The sequence below is a fragment of the Hyaena hyaena genome, unplaced genomic scaffold (assembly GCF_003009895.1).
Source record: "Hyaena hyaena isolate Hyena2069 unplaced genomic scaffold, ASM300989v1 scaffold_476, whole genome shotgun sequence".
In the NCBI taxonomy this organism is placed as follows: Eukaryota; Metazoa; Chordata; class Mammalia; order Carnivora; family Hyaenidae; genus Hyaena; species Hyaena hyaena.
In genome coordinates this window covers 1,106-20,178 of record NW_024081111.1, presented here as the reverse complement: position 1 = coordinate 20,178, position 19,073 = coordinate 1,106, and the positions used below count along the sequence as shown (strand labels likewise).

General features: G+C 38.9%; 1 protein-coding gene and 1 long non-coding RNA gene across 5 annotated transcripts in view; one reads left to right on the top strand and one right to left on the bottom strand.

Annotated features, from left to right (window-relative positions):
- Positions 1 to 2,909, bottom strand: part of TTC29 (tetratricopeptide repeat domain 29) — a 240,545-nt gene extending 237,636 nt beyond the window's left edge. For 2 of the 4 annotated variants that reach the window (XM_039254292.1, XM_039254295.1), the window contains exons 1-2: positions 2,775 to 2,909; positions 2,086 to 2,133 (exon numbers count right to left, since the gene is read on the bottom strand). The gene's annotated coding sequence lies outside the window, so the exon portion shown is untranslated. Of the gene's footprint in view, positions 1 to 885; positions 1,388 to 2,085; positions 2,134 to 2,479; positions 2,498 to 2,774 lie in introns of those variants that run through there. The other 2 variants (XM_039254293.1, XM_039254294.1) reach the window with 2 other exon arrangements.
- A 204-nt stretch (positions 2,910 to 3,113) lies between these two features.
- Positions 3,114 to 18,863, top strand: LOC120246671. The gene is made up of 3 exons (XR_005532102.1): positions 3,114 to 3,279; positions 12,280 to 12,334; positions 18,693 to 18,863. It is a non-coding gene; the product is annotated as an uncharacterized LOC120246671 (long non-coding RNA).
- The last annotated feature ends 210 nt before the right edge of the window (positions 18,864 to 19,073 follow it).

The window sequence follows — 19,073 nt, the reverse complement described above, 5'->3', positions numbered from 1 at the left end:
GAAAGAGGTACCAAACCCCAGAACCTGATCCAGCCAACAAGGTGTGTAAAAGCCGCCCCTGCAAAGTTGGGCTGTCAGTATGTGATGTAAAATGTATCCTTTTTGATGTTTATTTGGATTAGACAATTGTTGCTAGAAAATAGAAGCATCTAATGAAAGCAAATGCAAATGCTACACATGGAGAGGATACATGTCTTCTTTGTCACACATATGAACTGTGATTTTTTTTTTCCGATAGCTGAGTCGTTTTCTACCATTAATGTTTCAGCTGCCAGTTTCTTCATTTTGCTCTTCTCTGATCTGAGAACATTAGCAGCAGGAGCACCTTTACTCTTAAATTTAGTTTAATGTTAGCATTGCAAGCCCTGCTGGCAAGCCTCAAGGCACAGACTCTGAATGGGGGGTGGTCAGAGCTGAATGATAAAGTGGAAAAAAAGTTAACTGAATGTTGGAAAAAATAGGCTCCAACCAAACTGTGTTGGAAAGTTTAAGCTCAGAGTTAGGGCTGAAGTTGAGCAGACTCCTTCCCTGCCTTCAACCCCACATCCTACCTGGCTTATGCCTGCTGGGAAAAGGGGTGTTGTTTTTCACAATTGATTCATGACTACATAAAGGTATTTTGTTTTACACAATAGGTAAAGTGTGGACTGAATTTTATGGCACATAACATTTGATATGCATCAAATATTTAAAGGTTTCCCACAACAAATTATTTTTTTTATCTAAATAATCACCATCTCTTTTGTAAGTTCAGTCTTATCTATGCTGAATTTTGTTAAAATAGGAACTTGGCACTTTCTAGCATGTAGAAGCAGCCAAGAGGAAAATAAAAGAAAAAAAATGCAAGCATACTTAGGGATCTGTCATTTTCGTGTGAAATTATACCTGTAGGGTAAAGGACGCCCCTTGCTCTTTGTTAATATGAGTTTTTCACTTTCCTGGTGTTGGACTGATAGTGTTCCCAGCTCCTAGGTGAGCTCCAACATGTGAAATGGGACTAATGCTTCGGAGTGACTATTCGAGGCCTCAAGCAGAAACGGAACACATCCTGAACAATGGCGCTGCATCAGGGTTTCCTGGTTCAAGACCACTGAGGAAATCACAGAAGATGGGTGTGACTGCAGGAGGGGAATGGTTCAGATCCAGGCAATGGAGACGGAGAATGCGAGGCACCTCTCTGGCTGGTACCAAAACCAGCTTAGCTCTAGATGCTGACGGTGAAGCAGTGTGTGAGGAGGACCCAGAGGCAGCTCTCCCAGCACGAGCAAGTGGGCGGGGCTGAATGTGGCAGGAGACTGAGGAGACAAAGATCAAAAGGCTGCCTGAAGCCATTCCACTGTTGGTATTCAGAAGAGATTTGGTGGGTTCTTTGATCTACTGGTTGGTTCTTGTATCACGGTTTGGCCCCACATGCAAAGACAAAATGAGAATGGAGAAAGGGATGAAAGGTTTAAGAGCGCTGGGTCAGGCTGATATGTCCCATGGTGAGGGTTTAAATTTCTGTCCCCCAAGTAAAATTCTTCAAAGAGTAACCCTCCTCCTACCCAGAGATGCTCTTATCAGGAAACACAAAGGAAAGGGTAGGCCTAGCACTGTGTAGACAGAGGCTACTTGGGGAGTGATGAGGTCCGAGGCTGACTACCATCTCTAGAATTCAATCACTTTGGGATGTGAGAAAGCCAATAGATCCCAGCAAACAAATTTATTATTTGTCATCAAGAGAGATCAAAATAAATATGATTTTACTATTACCAGTAAAATCATTTATCATAATTAGAACTGTTATCACCATAAGCTCTTTTTACTATAAATGCTTAACGAAAACTACAGAAGTAGTATCAATAATTATGGTACTGAAAAGGGTAAAAGAAAGTCCCATAAAGAAGTTGAAAGAGCTGCTAAATGTTTATCCCTTGTATCACAATTTTTAGACACTTCTAGCACTCAGTTGTAGGTAATGCATTAGGTCGTTAAGTAAAATAAATAGAAATCATACGTTTGATACCAACTAACATTTCTTGATGGTGAAATCAAAATATAAAGCAGGAAAACTGTTGAAGGCAAGCCATGTTTCAGTTGACTTACATTTGGAGATCACTGCTGAAGTTCTCTCCAAGGCTTACAAACTTCAGCCTGAAAATTAGGAATCATAATAGCAAAGGAGAGAAGAAAAAAGTTACAAATTAGTTAATAGGATAACTCGTCTTCCTGTCCCAAATCAGTGGAATAAGAGTTGCTCATACAAATAATACTAAATACCTTATGTGTGTTTAAATGGACTTTTTCTCTCCATACCAAATGTAGTCCCAAGGGGAGAAATTAATCACTAGTTCAGTGAAATGCCAGTACATGTGAATTGTGTATGTGTATTAATATATTCCAATACAAATGTGATATTACGGATAACAATTTGATCCCTCTTATTAGACACGAAGTTATCTTCAAACCGGGGGCGTCTCAGTTCCCTTTCTGTTCCTACCTCATCCTAAACAGGACAGAAACTTTATTCCTACACGGGTTTATTTTCCCACTGCCTTCAGAGGGTCAGGTGAACTGGGAAGCAGCAAAAGCGCCTCTCCTGGCTCCTAGTTCTATTCGTTTCTTGAGGTTAATGGCGAAGGCCTCAGCTCTGGAAGCTTGAGACGGAGTCTACAGACCGACGGAGGAAGGTCGGTCGGGGTCCCTTAAGGGACTGGACTGCCTGCAAGACCGGCCCCGCCTCTCCTGGGAACTGTTAAAGTCCTGCCCTGAGATTCGCCTCAGCCGTCACGAACCTTGGTGGGCTGGCCCCGTGGGACACTCTGGTTTTCCGTTCCACCGAAGTGTGTCCCCCACCGGTGGCAGGAGCTGGCCGCCGGTGCTGCCTCCTCTTGCAGCAGTAGTTCTGGGACCTGGCACAGCCTGCGTGGAGAGAGGGGACGCGGGAGCGTCGCCCGGGATACTGAGGGGGCGGAGCAGGGCTGGTGGGGGCGGGGTTAGGCTAAGCCGGGGCTCGGGATTGGGGCAGCTCCAGATTCCTCGGGCACGGGGGCGGAGCCTGGTGGGGACAGCCTACTGGGGTAGGCTAAGCGGGGCCTCCTGACCCAGCAGGCTTTTCAAACAAGGCAGCTTTCCAAAAGGCTGCTTTCAGAAACTAGTTCAACTTATCCAAGGGTCTCCAATTCGCCGCCCGTAGTCATTTCCTTCATGGAATCTCATTCTTAATATTTTGCTACATTTCCCTGATCAGTGGGAAAGCACTCAGCTGGGCATTCGTGACCCACGTGACCTGATGCCACTGTAAGTAAGGGAAAGTATTCATTCCCTTCTTCCTCAGACTTTGTTGTAGTCAGAACCATCTTTGCCCTGCCCTCCATAAATATCTTTTCCACTCCTGTCTCCAGCAAGATAATCCAATTTTGAGTTGTGGTGAACGACAGACTCAAGATCTCCTTCATAGAATCTTCCTGCATCCTGTCTTGTTATTACTTTTTAATTTTTTAGCTGAAACTCAGGATTTTATGTTTCCTTTGACTAAATGTCAGCCTATTAATCTCAGCCCATCATTCTATCCCGTCTCTCACATGTGTAAGTGCAAGAAAGTGAGCTTTCTTGCCCATTTTCTCATATGTATAGAGGGCAAAAGGGTGAGGACTATGGCTTATTACTTCTCAAATATAGATGTGCTAGAAAATACTAGAAAGTAAGGTTCTTATTCAGTGCCCACTGTCACACACTGTAGGAGAGTGAGCCAGCAATATTGCTCACACAAGTCATTCTGTTAGCCATAAATTGATTGTATTTGGAGTACAAACATAACAACCATTAGTAAGCATTTCATTCCAACATCTAATTTGCTAACCAAACTATGAAACTATTTCCATCACGTAAGTTTACATCATGCCTTCAACTGATCACTCTGCCTACCCGTACCTGGGCTTCACATGATCCCCCATAGCAGTAAGACCTGTCCTCTTCTAAAGAATTAATTTCCCAGTTTTCAACACCACCTTAACACAGCTCCACTGTCACCTGTGTGAATTCTGTTCCAGTTTTTATTGCGTTTTCTGCTTAGAGGTTTGTGAATTCCATGTACCTGCTTTCTCACATGGAGCTTGCTCTCCTAGTTTGGCTTTCTAGGTGGCTGCTTGCTTCTTTGGATTTATTTCTCCTGCTTGCTGCTTTTTCACTGGCAGTTCTTTGACCAATTCTCTTTCTCCTTCTGCTTAGTGTATAACATTTCTTAGAGTGAAGGAATTCAGCTAGAGAGCTTTGTTTGTAAGGGACAGAAAACCTGACTCACATTGGGTTGAGCAAAAAACGAACCTGATTATTTCAAACAACCAAAGTATGCCAGCTCCAGGTACAACTTTATCTATAGAATCAGGGCCTTCTGAAAACTTTGAAGACCCTAGAGCACCCTCCCCTTCACCATACAGAATCTCTCCCTCTCTCTACCTCTTCCTCTTCCACCAATTCTGATATATATATATCACTTTGCATGGATCTTGGTTTATATGAGTTAATCTCCCCTGAAATATTGTGAGCTCTTTGAAAGTAGAGAGCATTTTATTTTTCTCTGAATTCCCTGGGGAATTAGTATATAGTATATGGAGATTCATATTTAGCAGATGCTCAGAAATGTTTTTTTTTTAAATTAATTGAATGAATCAGGATGGATAGAGGCTTCTGGAGCTGATTCTTCCATAAGTAATTGTTCTTATTGCTTCCTCTCTCTTCCCTACCTAGACTAGGTGAGGTGGAGGGGATACAGTTATAGTTTGAATGCTAATACTGACTTTAGATCTAGAGTCCCCCTTTCTGGGGGCACCTGGGTGGCTCAGTCAGTTAAGCCATTAAGCATCAGACTTTGGCTCAGGACGTGATCTCACAACTCCTGAGTTTGAGCCCCACATCAGGCTCTCTGCTGAGAGCTCAGAGCTCGGAGCCTGCAGCCTGCTTCAGATTCTGTGTCTCCCTCTCTCTCTGTCCTTCCCCCATTCATGCTCTGTCTCTGTCTCTCAAAACATGAATGTTAAAAAAATTTTTTTAGAGTGCCCCCTTCTGATCTTTGCTTTGGAGAAAAGGTTTTTAGAATGTCTCAGCACACAAAGAAGCAAATGATAATCCTCTAGGGGAAGTCAATACATCTTAACTACTCCCCACAACTGTTCTCAAAGTGTTTCTGATATCTCAGTCATCACTTCAGTCATCTCCATTATCATAATCTTCCAGGATGAAAATTACTCTGATTCATTCTTGTTTTACTGAGCACATCCCCAAGGAACATCTGAAGAAAGAATATATGAGGTAAGCTTTTGAGTTCTTTTATGTCTGAAAATGTGCTCATTTTAACCATAGTCATTTGGCAGGGTTTGGCATTCTAGATTAACAATAATTTTCTCAGTTTAGAAAGTACTAATTTCCGCATCCCCCCAGTATTCAGTGTTCATGATGAGTCTAGCACCAATTTTCATTCTTTGATGGGATTCTGTGATAAGATCTGTGTCTGAAGTGACATCCCCAAATCTCAGTGACCTAAAATGGCGAAGTTTATCTCCTGATTACAATATGTAACTATCCCAGGTCAGCCTTGGGTTTTGCTCCATGCTATGTTCAACACTATAACCATGCTAAGAGGATTATTACCCCCTGGAGCATTGCTGGTTTGTGGCAGACAGAAGATGAGAGTAAACTGCACACTAGCTTTTAAAGCCTTCATCCGAAATTATGTCCATCATTTCCTCTCCTACTTGAAGACACATAGCGATGCTCAGTTTTAAGGGAGGAGATAACTTTGATCTTACCATGTGTCTGAAAGAAGAACCAGATGTCTGCGAATGGTCATGATGAATATCCCACATCTGTTTTTTTCCTTCAACTAAGACGTTTTTTTGGATTTTTGTATCCTTTCTGTTCTGACATTTCATAGAGTGCTCTTGTAGAACTTGTCAGCTGAGTACTCACATTCTTCCTCAGATTTAGGTAATTGTCTTCTATTTTTAAAAAATTATTTCATTTTCTCATTTTTTTCTTTTTCTATGACTCTTGCTTATTAAATACAGACCTAGATTTATCCTTTTTATCCCTCATTTTTTTTCATTTTTTATTCTCTTTGCCTTCTTGTTCTAAAATTTGAACATTTTGGACAGTATTATTATTTTTCAGTATTTTGATTTTTTGGTGAGTGGGGGAAATCATATTTCTTAGTCTTTGATAGCTCTTAATCTTTTATTTATTCTTTTGTATAAACTCTTTTACAGATGTACTTTTATGGATGTACGATTATTTCTGAATATATTAATTAGTTTTCTCTAAATTATTTTTTACTCCAGAAAATTCCTTTTTTTTGTTAATGTTGATATATCTCTTTTATGTATTTATCGTTCTTTGTTGTTGTATTAACATTAGGTAATTAGCTGCTAATAACAGGAAAAAATATTTAGAATTGGAATGATACTCTGCAGGAACTAGGATTCCTAGTTCCTTTTGCTTTATAACTCCACTGTATATGGATACCATTCCCAAAATCACACATCATCCACAATGGCTGCTTTCCAAGCATACATGTGTATTTTATCTGAAGGAAAGATGCACAAGGGAATAATGGCATACTCATCCCAAAAGATGAACACATCTTTTGTGCTACATAGCACTGGCAAGGACTTCATCACAATGTCATCCTTAGCTTCAAAGGCAGCTGAAAATATGATCTTTATTTTGAGTAGCGATGTGATTTGCTAAAAGTCAAGATCCTGTAACTGTGGAAGTAAGAAAGGGTAGATGATGGAGACAATCAGCATCAATGCTGAAGACATCAGTTCTTATATAAGGAAGACAGACTGGATCTCTGGGGTGAGTTTTCTCTATTCTTGTCTAAATGGGACTATTCTCCCAGTTTCCTCCTTGGGTAAGAATTTTCAAAGCTCTGGATAAGGTGAGCAAGTCCTGTCTTCTTGAGTTTCTTTTCGAGGGAGAGCATGGGAAAGCTATCTGGCCATGCCCTCTATGCCAGAAGAAGTAGTCAGGCCTGAGGTACCAACATGTGCACCTAGAGCCTAAACTTTCAACTGAAAGTTCATTTAAAGTCTTTATAAAAGAGTTACGGTTTAAAGTATTCCTTCTTGCTCCTTCTTAGGTTTTAGAGCAAAGGCATTAAATAGGGGTTTGAGTGGTTAAATTTATCACGTACAGACTTTATTTTTTCTCTTATTTTCAGCCTCCCTTCTCATTTCTTGCTCTTCTTTACCCCCGTAGATGCTGACCAATGACTCTGGGGTTTATGTTGGAAGACTGTCCTCAGCTGCTCCAGCGTTGTGGCTTTCTCCACCTTTTTCATCCTTTACTCCACTCCCTTGCACTTTGTATCTTGAGATGGCGTTTTAAATCTCTCATCCATTGACAGCTAATATCTATTTTCATCACTCTTATTAGTATGTTTTTTGTGGTACTTACACATTTTTATTTCACTGGGATCTTGGGAGGGAAGAGAGGTAAACATATGTGCTTAGTTTGTTGGCATCCAAACCTTTTTAAAGAATGAAATACTAAAATAAGACACTGGAAAATTTAAGGGGCAGGAAAGAAAGGAAGAGAAATTATAGGACAAACCTAGAACATGTGATGAAAAGTGACAAGGAAGCATTGATTAAATCATAAGAGTCAAGTCACAAACTACCTGTCTTAAATTTGTAATAGATAAATTAACAGATATAATTATCTAAAATTTTGGATAGGGGCGCCTGGCTGGCTCAGTCAGTGAAGATTCAGACTTGGGCTCAGATCATGATCTCACAGTTCGTGAGTTCGAGCCCCGTGTCAGGCTCTGTGCTGACAGTTCAGAGCCTGGAGCCTGCTTCAGATTCTGTGTCTGCCCCTGTCTGCCCCTCCCTTGTCACATTCTGTCTCTCTCTCCTTCAAAGATAAACAATCATTTAAAAAATTTTTAAATATAAATAAAATTTTGGATCAAATTAATGTATTTTTATGTGGGTTGGCTGTTACACATTCATTTCCTCTTCCTAAAAATACATCTTGAGGAAATATCAAATTCCATTAGACACAGTTCAGTGGGACAGTATCAGGTATCCTTATACTTGTCTAGTTGGGAGAGAAGAATATGACTTAAGGGAGTCAATTTCAGGCTTCTCATTTGGAATTTGAATTTTGAGCAGCAAGACAACGTGAAAATGCTTGGCGTTTATTCCATACCAGCAGTGGCCTCCTGCCAAGATAATTCCTGCCAAGATATCATGGTTGTGGTTTCTGCTTCCTTAGTCTCAGAATCTGTATCTGCATTGACTCCTGACAGTTTCCAAGCCCAGCTTTTCAGATCTCTGTCCATTTCCTTTTGCCTAAATGAAGTACAGAAAAATTCTGTTGCTTGGGATTAAATCCTAACTGACATAAATGTTGGCACCAGAGACTGGATTGTGGGAAAAGGAACTTCAGGGAAGGGTTCTTACGACTGACCACCCATCTACATCAAGGTAAAAAGCAATGAAGCTCCAATTCTTGTCCTTACAAGGAAAGGTAGCAAACCATGATAATGGTGATGAAACAGAAATTATCAACCGAGATTACTTGTAAAAAAGTTTCCATTGGGGGAGAGTAAAAGTCTAACAGAGCTACCACTAGATCATCATGAAACAATGAGGAATTCAAGTATTTGGGGTTGAGTACTTGCTTTTGGTGACACTGGAGAATATAAGGAAGAGAGTGACAAACTCAAAATACTAAGTCTCTATTTTCAAAGCATGGGTTAAAACCCCTACTATAACCATCCTGGAACAAAAAGTCAAGTGACTTAATCACAAGGGCTGATACTATACCCCAGGAATATCTGCCATGTGAATGTTAGGACATTCATCAGAAAAGACTGCTGCTTTAACAGTGTAAGTGGAGTTATCTAGGTATATTCAGAAGACACTGAGTAAGCTGAAGTCCAAACATATCTTCCACTGAAGAGTCTTTGCAAAGATAATCTCCTCCTTCGATGCAGCTATTCTTCCCTTGCTTGAAGATACTGTTAATTCTTTGCCTGAGGTTGTTCCCTTGAAGAAACAATACAGTACTTTCTTTCTTACTCAACATCTCTTAACACCCAGATCTGTAATTAGATGTAAATTCCATCAGGTCGTGGAGGACAAAAATGGAAAAATGAAACTCTGAAATGGCTCACATGTACACATACACACACAAGCACAGACACACGTGTGCGCGTGCACGGAATTTGCTAGTTTATGTCAGCCAAATTCTAGAAACATTGTTTTCCCTCCAGAATGGATTTTTAGGGTGCTTGAACAAAAAGTGTGGAATGTAATACCAGAATTTGTAATGTAATATCAGCATAAATTTGTCACAATGGGTATATTTTGTTAAAGACTTTAGATTTCATGTGCTATTTTAAGTGATTAGATACAGTTTATTTAATAGTTTCCTGGTTTAGTTAATGAATATCTGACCAAATGGATAGTAATTTGTATTGTAAAATATTTGGCTTACAGGCAGAAATTTTAAAGTCTTTCAGATACAGGAATCTTAGGGTGCATATATCATATATGGCTCACCTTCTAACTATATTCCCTAAGAACATTTTGAAAAACTTCCCTTCACCAACAATTTGAGATCTAAAGAGGAAAATGCCAAACCTCTGTAGATTCTCTACTAACTTATTTCCCTAGGTTAAGAGTGCTGGTGGGAAGTGTTATAATTGAAAAAAGCACCATGACTTTAATGGAGATGCACTGTTCCCAAGGTAGAAGAGGTCAGTGTGATTATTAAATCTCAGTGGGAGATTAGGTATATTTGCTGTAATATTCAGCCATGCCACTGTATTCATTAGAATAGCCTGATCTACAGAGATCTGTGGCTGTGATTAATTGGTCATGACATTGCTAGGAATCAAACTAATGGGTAACCTTTCTACTTAGAACTTAATTTGTATTAAGAAGAAAGAAGATCTCCTAGACCTGATAAACATAAGCCTGGCTTGAGTTACCATAAGAGACAGTAGAGAGGTTTTTCATTAAATGCCAAGATGAGAACCACAGACCCTTGAATGAAAGCTATGCACTTTGGAGTCCAGACATAACACCCAAAGTACACTTGAATCTTTCTCCTTTTTTTTTTTTTTTCCTCTAACGGTAACTATATATATTCACTCAAGTAAACATACTGGAAAAAAGAGTATACTGAAAACTTTTGGGTTGTTAGGTATCATACACTAAAGCATAATGTGGGGTGCTGGGTGGCTTAGTCGGTTAAGCGTCCAACTCTTGGTTTTGGCTCAGGTTATGATCTCACAGTTTTGTGAGTTTGAGCCCACATTGGGTTCTGCATTGACAGTGGAAAGCCTGCTTGGGATTCTCCCTCTCTCTCTGCTCCTCCCTAGGTTGTGCTGCCTCTCTCAAAATAAATAAATAAACTTAAAAAAAGAAAAGCATAATGCATCTTCAGATTGATCCTGACACCAATATACAACTTCTTTGCTTCTCCCTCATTTGCACATGATGACCTTTATCTCTAGAACAAAAGTTTACCTGGGGATTATTTATTTTTGGATTTCAGTCTTAATATATACTTTATTTTTTCCATCTTTGTTAAGGAATAATTGAAAAATTATTGAAAAATATAACGGCATATTAAAATGTACAACATGATGATTTAATATATATACAAATTGTGAAATAATTACCAAGACCAAGGTAATTAACATGTCTACCACCTTATAATTAACTCTTCTGGTACCTGTGTGCTGAGAACACTTAAGATTATTCCCAGCATCTTTCAAGTATACAATACTGTGTTATTAATTAAAGTCACCATGCTGTATATTAGATCTTCAAAACGTATTCATCTTGTTGCTGAAAGTTCATACCCTTGACCTACATCCTCCATTTCTTCCTCCACCCATCCCCATCCCCTGGCAACCACCATTCTATTCTGTTTCTATAAGATTGGCTTTTTTTTTTTTTTTTTTTTTTTTTTTTTTTTTTTTTTTTTTTTTTTTTTTTCAGGATTTTTCTTTCTCTGGCTTATTTCACTTAGATTAATGCCCTCTACATTCATCTTTATGGTTGCAAATGGCAAAATTTTATTTTTTTAAGGCTAAATAATGTTCCTGTGTGTGTGTGTGTGTGTGTGTGTGTGTGATCACATTTTCTTTATTCATTCATCCACTGAAGGGCATTAGATTGTTTCCATGTCTTGGCTATTATAAGTAATGCTGTAGTGGGCATGGGAATGCAGGCATCTCTTTGAGATAAAGATTTTGTTTCTTCCCAACCCAGGAAGAGATTGCTGGATTATATAATAACTCTATTTTTAGTTTTCTGAGGAACCTCCATGTTATTTTCCATATTGGCTGTGGGAATGTAAATTCCCACAACCGGGTACCAGGATTCCTTTTTCACCAAGGGGGCTTTATACTCCACTGTTCACATAACCCAAATCAGGCTGTAAAATAGGTACAGTTTATCAATCTGTATATTTTAATAAATGATGTAGACAGACTAGTCCAGAGTGCATTCAGTGGAATTTCAGACTATAAACAGCATATAAAGGTCACTAACTAGTATATTTCATTCATATCTTGGCCATGGGAGAATACTATGGCTCTAGATATCCCTGGGATCAGCTATAAGCTAACTGTACACTCGCATGCCAAAATCATAAATGAAAAGTAGTACTACATCTGCAAGGGAATTTAACACTTGGAAAATGTAAGAGCGAAAATTCTTTGCATATTCCTATTTAGTTCCTTGGGTTAGCTGAACAAAGTAGATGTATGTTTTGAAGAATGAAAGCCTAATCCTTGTGCTTCTGTTCCTGATAGAACTTCCTTGCTGGAGCAACCTGGTAGGCAGCATATACTCCCTACTCCCATATTTTGATTAACAGGAAAAAAAAAAAACCAACAGAAGTAATTTGCTTTTACTTAGCAGGAACAGCAGTGCACTTTTATTTTCCACCTCAGTAATCTGTCAACTTTGGCTCTTTGCTGCAATTTAGTTCACAGGGACTTTAATGATCTTACCTTCTGGTAGACTATCAGGCTGGATTGCTACACTGATTGGTTGTTTAACAGAACCTGGAGAGCAAGATAGAGCAGGCACTCTCTATACCCTGGTACTATAAATGCGTGGGAAAAGGGACAATATACAACTTATGAAAACACAGTTTTCTCACATCAGTGAGGTTTTGGAGGGTTTAGATGGATGAACACTCCAATGTGAAGGACACTTTGCTGAAATTTGCATACCCAACCAAATTGCTTATGTGCATTTCTTTGGATTTTAGGGGCTGATATGAATCCAGGCCTGTCATCACATCTGTAGCCGCTGCCTGCCTTGAGGTAATAAATCTTAGTTCTTGTTTTTTGGCCCCAGGATCTGTCCTCATATCTGCCCAGGATCTGTTCACAGCTTCACAAGGATTTTGTGAACCTCTGAAATCCATTCCAATAAATTAATTTTTCTGAAGTTAGCCAGAATTGACTTTTATTACTTACAACTAAAAATGTTAATTTATACAATAATTAAGGATGTAGTACAAATGAAATAAAACTATTAGTAGGTGTTAATTATAGATATCAATTATTTACATTGAACATTTTATAACCTACATTTTCTTAAAAAATTTTTTTCAATGTTTATTCATTTTTGAGAGACAGAGAGAGACAGAGCGTGAGTGGGATAGGAGCAGAGAGAGAGGGAGACACAGAATCCGGAGCAGGGTCCAGGCTCTGTGCTGTCAGTTCAAAGCCTGATGCAGGGCTTGAACCCAAGAACCGCAAGATCATGACCTGAGCTGAAGTCAGATACTTAACTGACTGAGCCACCAGGCACCGTTAACGTTATACATTTTCTAAAGTAACAGTTAAAACTCTAAGATTCTATTAAGAAATTACATTTAAAGAGTGGATGCCTGGGTGACTCAGTCAGCTAAGTGTCCAACTCCTGGTTTCAGCTCAGGTCATGATCTCATGATTTCTTGAGTTTGAGCCCCACATTGACTCTGTGCTGACAGTGCAGAGCCTGCTTGGGAGTCTCTCTTCCTCTCTCTCTGCCCCCTGCTCATTGTGTCTCTGTCTCTTTCAAAATAAATAAAGTTTAAAAAATTTAAAAAAATGCATTAAAGATCATACAGAATTACATATATTTTTCTATTGTTACATTGAGATTTGATAAAATTAGTTTAAAAAATAGAGGCCAAAATATTCTATTTGGTTTTTTGTTGTTATTGTTTTGTTTTTAAGTTTATTTACTTATTCTGAGAGAGAAAAAGTGTGTGTGGAAGTGGGGGAGGTGAAGAGAGAGAGGAAGAGAGAGAATCCTAAGCAGGCTTTGCCCTATCAGCCCAGGGCCTGACTCGGACTCTGTCTCCTGAACTGTGAGATCATGACCTGAGCTCAGATCAGAGGTTGGATGCTTACCTGACTGTGCCACTCAGGTGCCCCTCAAATATTCTATTTGTGTAGTCAAATGATGATGAGCATTTTTTTACCTGGTTGAAAATATAAAATATTTTTGAGCTATTTCTTATTTGTAAAAATAAATTAGATGGAGAAATCTAGTCAATATTTATTGATCTTACATAAACAGTGCACTGCACTAAATATTCTAAGGTAAAACAAAAAGCCATTTGCTTATTGATGCTTGCAAGTAATAATTTTTACGCTGAATTTGAAGTTCAAAGCATTTTTATAGATTGTACCAATATGTATAACACGCTTATAATTGTCCTAAGTGTTTTGCAGTTAAAAGAACCTAGAATAATAACTTTGAAGATTCAATCAAATATAATCAGCAAATAGTTTTTGAACTACACATTTCAAATTGTCTGGCAAGAATCTGTAAAATGCAAGAGAGCTGGAAAAGGAGAAGCAACAGGCTGAAGGCATGGAGCTGAGTCATACCAATGTTAGGAAAGTACATTTCAAAGTTGAGGGTATAGAAATAATAACCTTAAAAACCATCAACATCTAAGAGGCCTGGGAAGCCTTCAGGACCTAGCTTGAAAGTCTGTTACCTTTCTTGACATCTAACGTGTATTATCTTGGTTTTAAATTTAGGTTTAGTTGTTTATTTCTCACTCAGTATGTGCAAACCACATTGTTTTTAATACCAAAGTATACAAAGAACTTTCTTTATAATGTCTTATAAATATTAGTTGGTATTAAAACTTATTTCCCCATTTTTTTCAGTATTTTTATGCCCTGGGTTCTGTTTGGTGCATCCTATTTTCTCAGATGGCTAAATCTACTGATTAAAAAAATACTATTTGAATTTGAACATACTTTATATGGTTTTTGCTAGTTTTACTCCACACACTGGATAAAACTACAATGACAACGTTGTCTACAATGTGTAGACAAATTCAATAAAATAATATGCTTTGATAGTTGTAACATCTTTTGGAAGCTTAATTATGTGTGCACATCATAATAAAGATATATGTGTATATACATATCTGCTTCTATGTATACAAATACCATTCTAAGATATTAAGAGGCATATCAGTATTTTTCCAATGTAATTCATAAGTGAAATTTCCCATTTTCCAAGGACAAAGATCTAACTGTATACATGAGGGGAATTCTAAATTCATGAACAAAATATAAATTCTATGTATATTGAATATGTAAGCATATCTTATATATAAGCATATTATATATTATATACAGAGAATATACATATTCTATAGGATATATATTTTATATAGATGAGATCATGTGATCTCATGATCTTTTTAAGTAGGGTCACCTGGGTGGCTCAGTCGGTTGAGTGTTTGACTCTTGATTTTGGCTCAAGTCATGATCTCATGGTTCATGAATTCAAGCCCCAGTACAGATACTACTTATGATTCTCTCTCTCCCCTTCTCTCTGCCCATCCCCTGCTCATGCTTTCTTTCTTTCTTTCTCAAGATAAATAAACATTAAAAAAAAAATCTTTTAAGTAACATAAGAGACCACAAGGGAAAACAGAAAGTCAGTGAACCAAAAACATACCCAGGAAGGAAGAATTTTGAATATTATAAAGCAAAGTTTTAAAAGTAATAATTTCAGTGGTTCCATGAACAATTTTAACAGGAACACCTTCATAGTTTTCCTAGGATAATCAGATAGCTGATAATATCTTACCCATCAGAGTGGCCATAAAAATGCACCTCACAATCCACTGGCTACACGGTGTCTAATTACCCAAGGGTCACAGCTACTGTGTTTTGAAATTTGTGGTACCACACCTCCCATGAGTCAATACCAGCCAATGACTGTGTGCAGACGAGGTACTAAAGCAAACCCATTCCTGAGAGACATTTGACTTCTCTGAAGACCAACTTTGACTTAAGGATTCACTATGGTTTTCCAAAACTTTCTATCAGGATAGGGTACTTCGACAAAACCTCTCTCTCTCTCTCCTTTATTGGGGATCAGAAATACATCAGAATCTGATGGCTCTGTTAGCTTTCTCCAGTTTCCTCTCTATTTTCTCTCTCTCATTTCTTCAAATAAAATCCTTCATATTACCTATCTCATCTTTGCATCAGCTCTTGAAGGACCCTGAACAACACTTCTAAAAATTTTGCTAAGTTCTCTTCAACATATTATGTCATAGTACAAAAGGTAAGAATTCCAACTGGGCTAACCTTCCCAGTGGGAAGAATATTGAATGGAATATCCTCTTGTCCACTTTACCTGGATAGAGGAGGTGTTTGAGGAAGGAGTCCAGGCTGATATATGGGTATTATCTAATAGTTTTCCTGAATGATCAGACATGGAAGAAGCAAGATTTCTGACATGGAAGTTTGGGTAAGAGTTATATAGATAGGGGCACCTGAGTGTCTCAGTCGGTTAAGTGACTTTTGGTTTCAGTTCAAGTCATGATCTCACAGTTTGCAGATTCAAGCCCTGTGACGGGTTCCATGCTGACAGTACAGAGCCTGCTTGGGATTCTCTTTCTCTCCCTTTCTCTGTGCCCCCCACCCCTGCTCACTCACTCCTGTCTCTCAAAAAATAAACAAACACTTAAAAAAAAAAAAAAAAAAGAGTCTGAATACTACTTAGAATAGACCCAGAGTGAATAAAAGAGTCTCTTAATAGGTAGACAAACTTTCCTGTTCAGTTTAGGTAAATTTATTTTAGTGCATACTCAATGATTTATGAACAACATGATCATATTGGTAGGAATGGAAGGAACAAATGGATAGGCACAATAGCAAGCATTTTCCCACCCCAAGGATGACCTAGTTTTTGCTACTGCTGAGAGCCCATTTTATTTTTTTAATGTTTATTTATTTTTTGAGAGACAGAGCCTGAGATGGAGAGGGGCAGAGAGAGAGAGAGAGGGAGACACAGAATCCGAAGCAGGCTCCTGGCTCTGAGCTGTCAGCACAGAGACTGATATGGGGCTCGAACCCATGAACCGCGAGACCATGACCTGAGCTGAAGTAGGATGCTTAACTGACTGAGCCATCCAGGTGCCCCAGAGAGCTCATTTTTGCAAACAGCAATAAACAACCCCATGTTCCTGATTGGATACTGCTGGGAGCCACACTGGCCTCGCTGGATGAGTCACAGTGAGGAAATGGCAGTGTTTGCACAGCTCCTGCCATGAGAAATTAAAACTGGTATCTCCTTCTGCTACTACTGGCTTATGCTGGAAATGAGCCTGCTGATATTGACCAGGCCTCACAATATTCCAGATCAGACCAATATTCCCCACACAGATTGCTCATAAAGAAAAGCATATTCCTGCCTCTTCAAAAGAGACTCCAGATGAAAGCACTCTGGATGATTGTTAAAAGGCTCTTCCCATGGGCCTTGCAGATCCAAGACTTACATAATAAAGGGGGCTAAGAACCTATGAACATGAGTTACAATGGAGTCTGGCCCTGAGACAAAGAGCCTAATTTAGAGTTAAGGACAGATATCCACCCCCACCCAATTGTTTCTGCTTGGAGCACTGCCCCCCCCCACCCCAAGGCATTTGTTATCAGTATTTGGAGTGACTTATTCTGGCCTTGAGTATGCTGATTGCTCCCTGTGAAGGAACCTATTAAGGAACTTCTTCTTTTGTGATTATGGGAGCTGAGGGGTTTCCTGAAAGACCTGTTTGACCCCTGCTCACAAAGAAGTAACTTCACTCTTTTTATGCTAAAAATTTTGTCTTGTATGCTAAAGATACCTTCCTTCCCCATACGATAAGCATCTAAATCACCTACCTCAGTCACTATTGATAAAGGTTATGCAGGAGTCTTCTACAAATCTATCTTCTGGGAAATTCTTATATATCAAAGAAGTTTGTTATCAGAAACCATTGTCTAGGGCAAATGCCACTTCTGTGCCGTCCCCCAAACACTTAATTATAAAATAAAGTTGAGCCCCAGTCAGAGTGGAGATGCCTGCCTAGTGATGAGAAAGAATCTTATGGCTCTCTCACCCCTCCCTCGCTGGCACTGTCCATCCTTCAGAGACCCCTGGACCCGGCCGGAGCCGGTCTCTGACAGGATAATATATTTTGGAAGAACCAACCTACTAGCTAATAGCATGTTGGTTATATTATATACTCTCCATCACAGAGGAGGCAGTGTTTTGTCCTAACTAGAACAGACATGTATTTTGTATATATATTTACCTTCCCTATTGGCTATGCTTCTGACAGCAGCATCACCTATGCACTCATAAATGCCTTATTTGTGGCTACAAAGCAAATGGCTTCTAGGGGATGAAGTAAGGAAGTTTATTGATACCCATGGTTTAACTGCTTTTACACATAATCTATTATCCATAAGATCCTGACCTTATAATAAGAAACAAATGAAGACTTAGAGCTCCAGCTGACACACAGTACTTTCTAAGTTTGGGATGTGGTGCTACAGGATACAGTATGTACTCTGAACCAAGAATCAAGAACAGAGAGAATAGGGATGGTACTGCTTGATATATCTAATATCCCATTTGCAAAAAAAAAATTCTTCTCAGAAACACAACTCTAGGACATCCTGAGTTATAGTTCTTAGTACCAAATGGAGAAATGATTCTACCAAGGGACACATTTTGTTTCCATTGAGTTAGAGTAGCTAAGACTGCTATCTGGTATTTTGGTTTGTTCATAATGGTTTAATACTGATTAGATGGTTGATCTTGACTACTAAGAAAAAAGGAGAAATATGGACGAAACCAAGGGGAGTCCTGTCCACAACCTCTGTGTCTAATAGTTAAAGTTATTAGGAGACCCCAACAATCTCAAATCTTTGGAAATACCAAGGACTTACATCCAATTGGAATGCATTTGCAGGTTATTCCATGACATAAACTGATTAACTAAATACAAACAATAAAGATAAAAAAAAAAGAAAATGTACAGTGGAGAGGAAAATGATACATCCTTTTGTATAGTCATATATGACAAGTTGTAGAAATAAACAAACTCTAATCTAACTCAAAATATTGAGATGAAATTATATCAGATCTTGAGCATGATGGATATTATTGAATAATCTTGGACTTGGATCTGTAACAGGCAATATTTTTGGTTGACTCCTTTCTGGTATAGAATGACCATTACTTTGGTTGTGTAAAGGAGAACTGTATTACAGAAGGTAGTAACTTTTCTTTTTAAAATATGTGTAAGTGTGGGAATACTGGTGTATGTTGACAGTGGGCAGCAAGAGTGGTAGGTCATAATGGGAATTTGTCATTCTGTTTTAGTCATTCAGCATCTGAACCTTCTACTCATATTTTGGGAAGCCTTGTACGCTTTAAGAAGTCCACTTCCAGGTTCAGGGGCAAGATGGCGGAGAAGTAAGGAGCTCCGTACTAGCACTCGCACCCATACCTTACACGGAAAGATCTGAAGCCATTGGAAACCTTACAAAACCTGAGAGATTGGGAGAAAAAAGACGCAGAGGCCACTGAGAAAGCCTTCTAAAGTGAGTGCGAACTGGGGAAGAGAAAATCAGGCTGGGATCGGAGACTCCAGGGTCAGAGGCGATCCCCCTCTGCAGGGAGTGAGAGGGGAAAAAGAGACAGTCCAAAACAGAAAAACCTCCATTCGGGGAAAAACCTCCGCTCAGGGCATAGAAACACCCT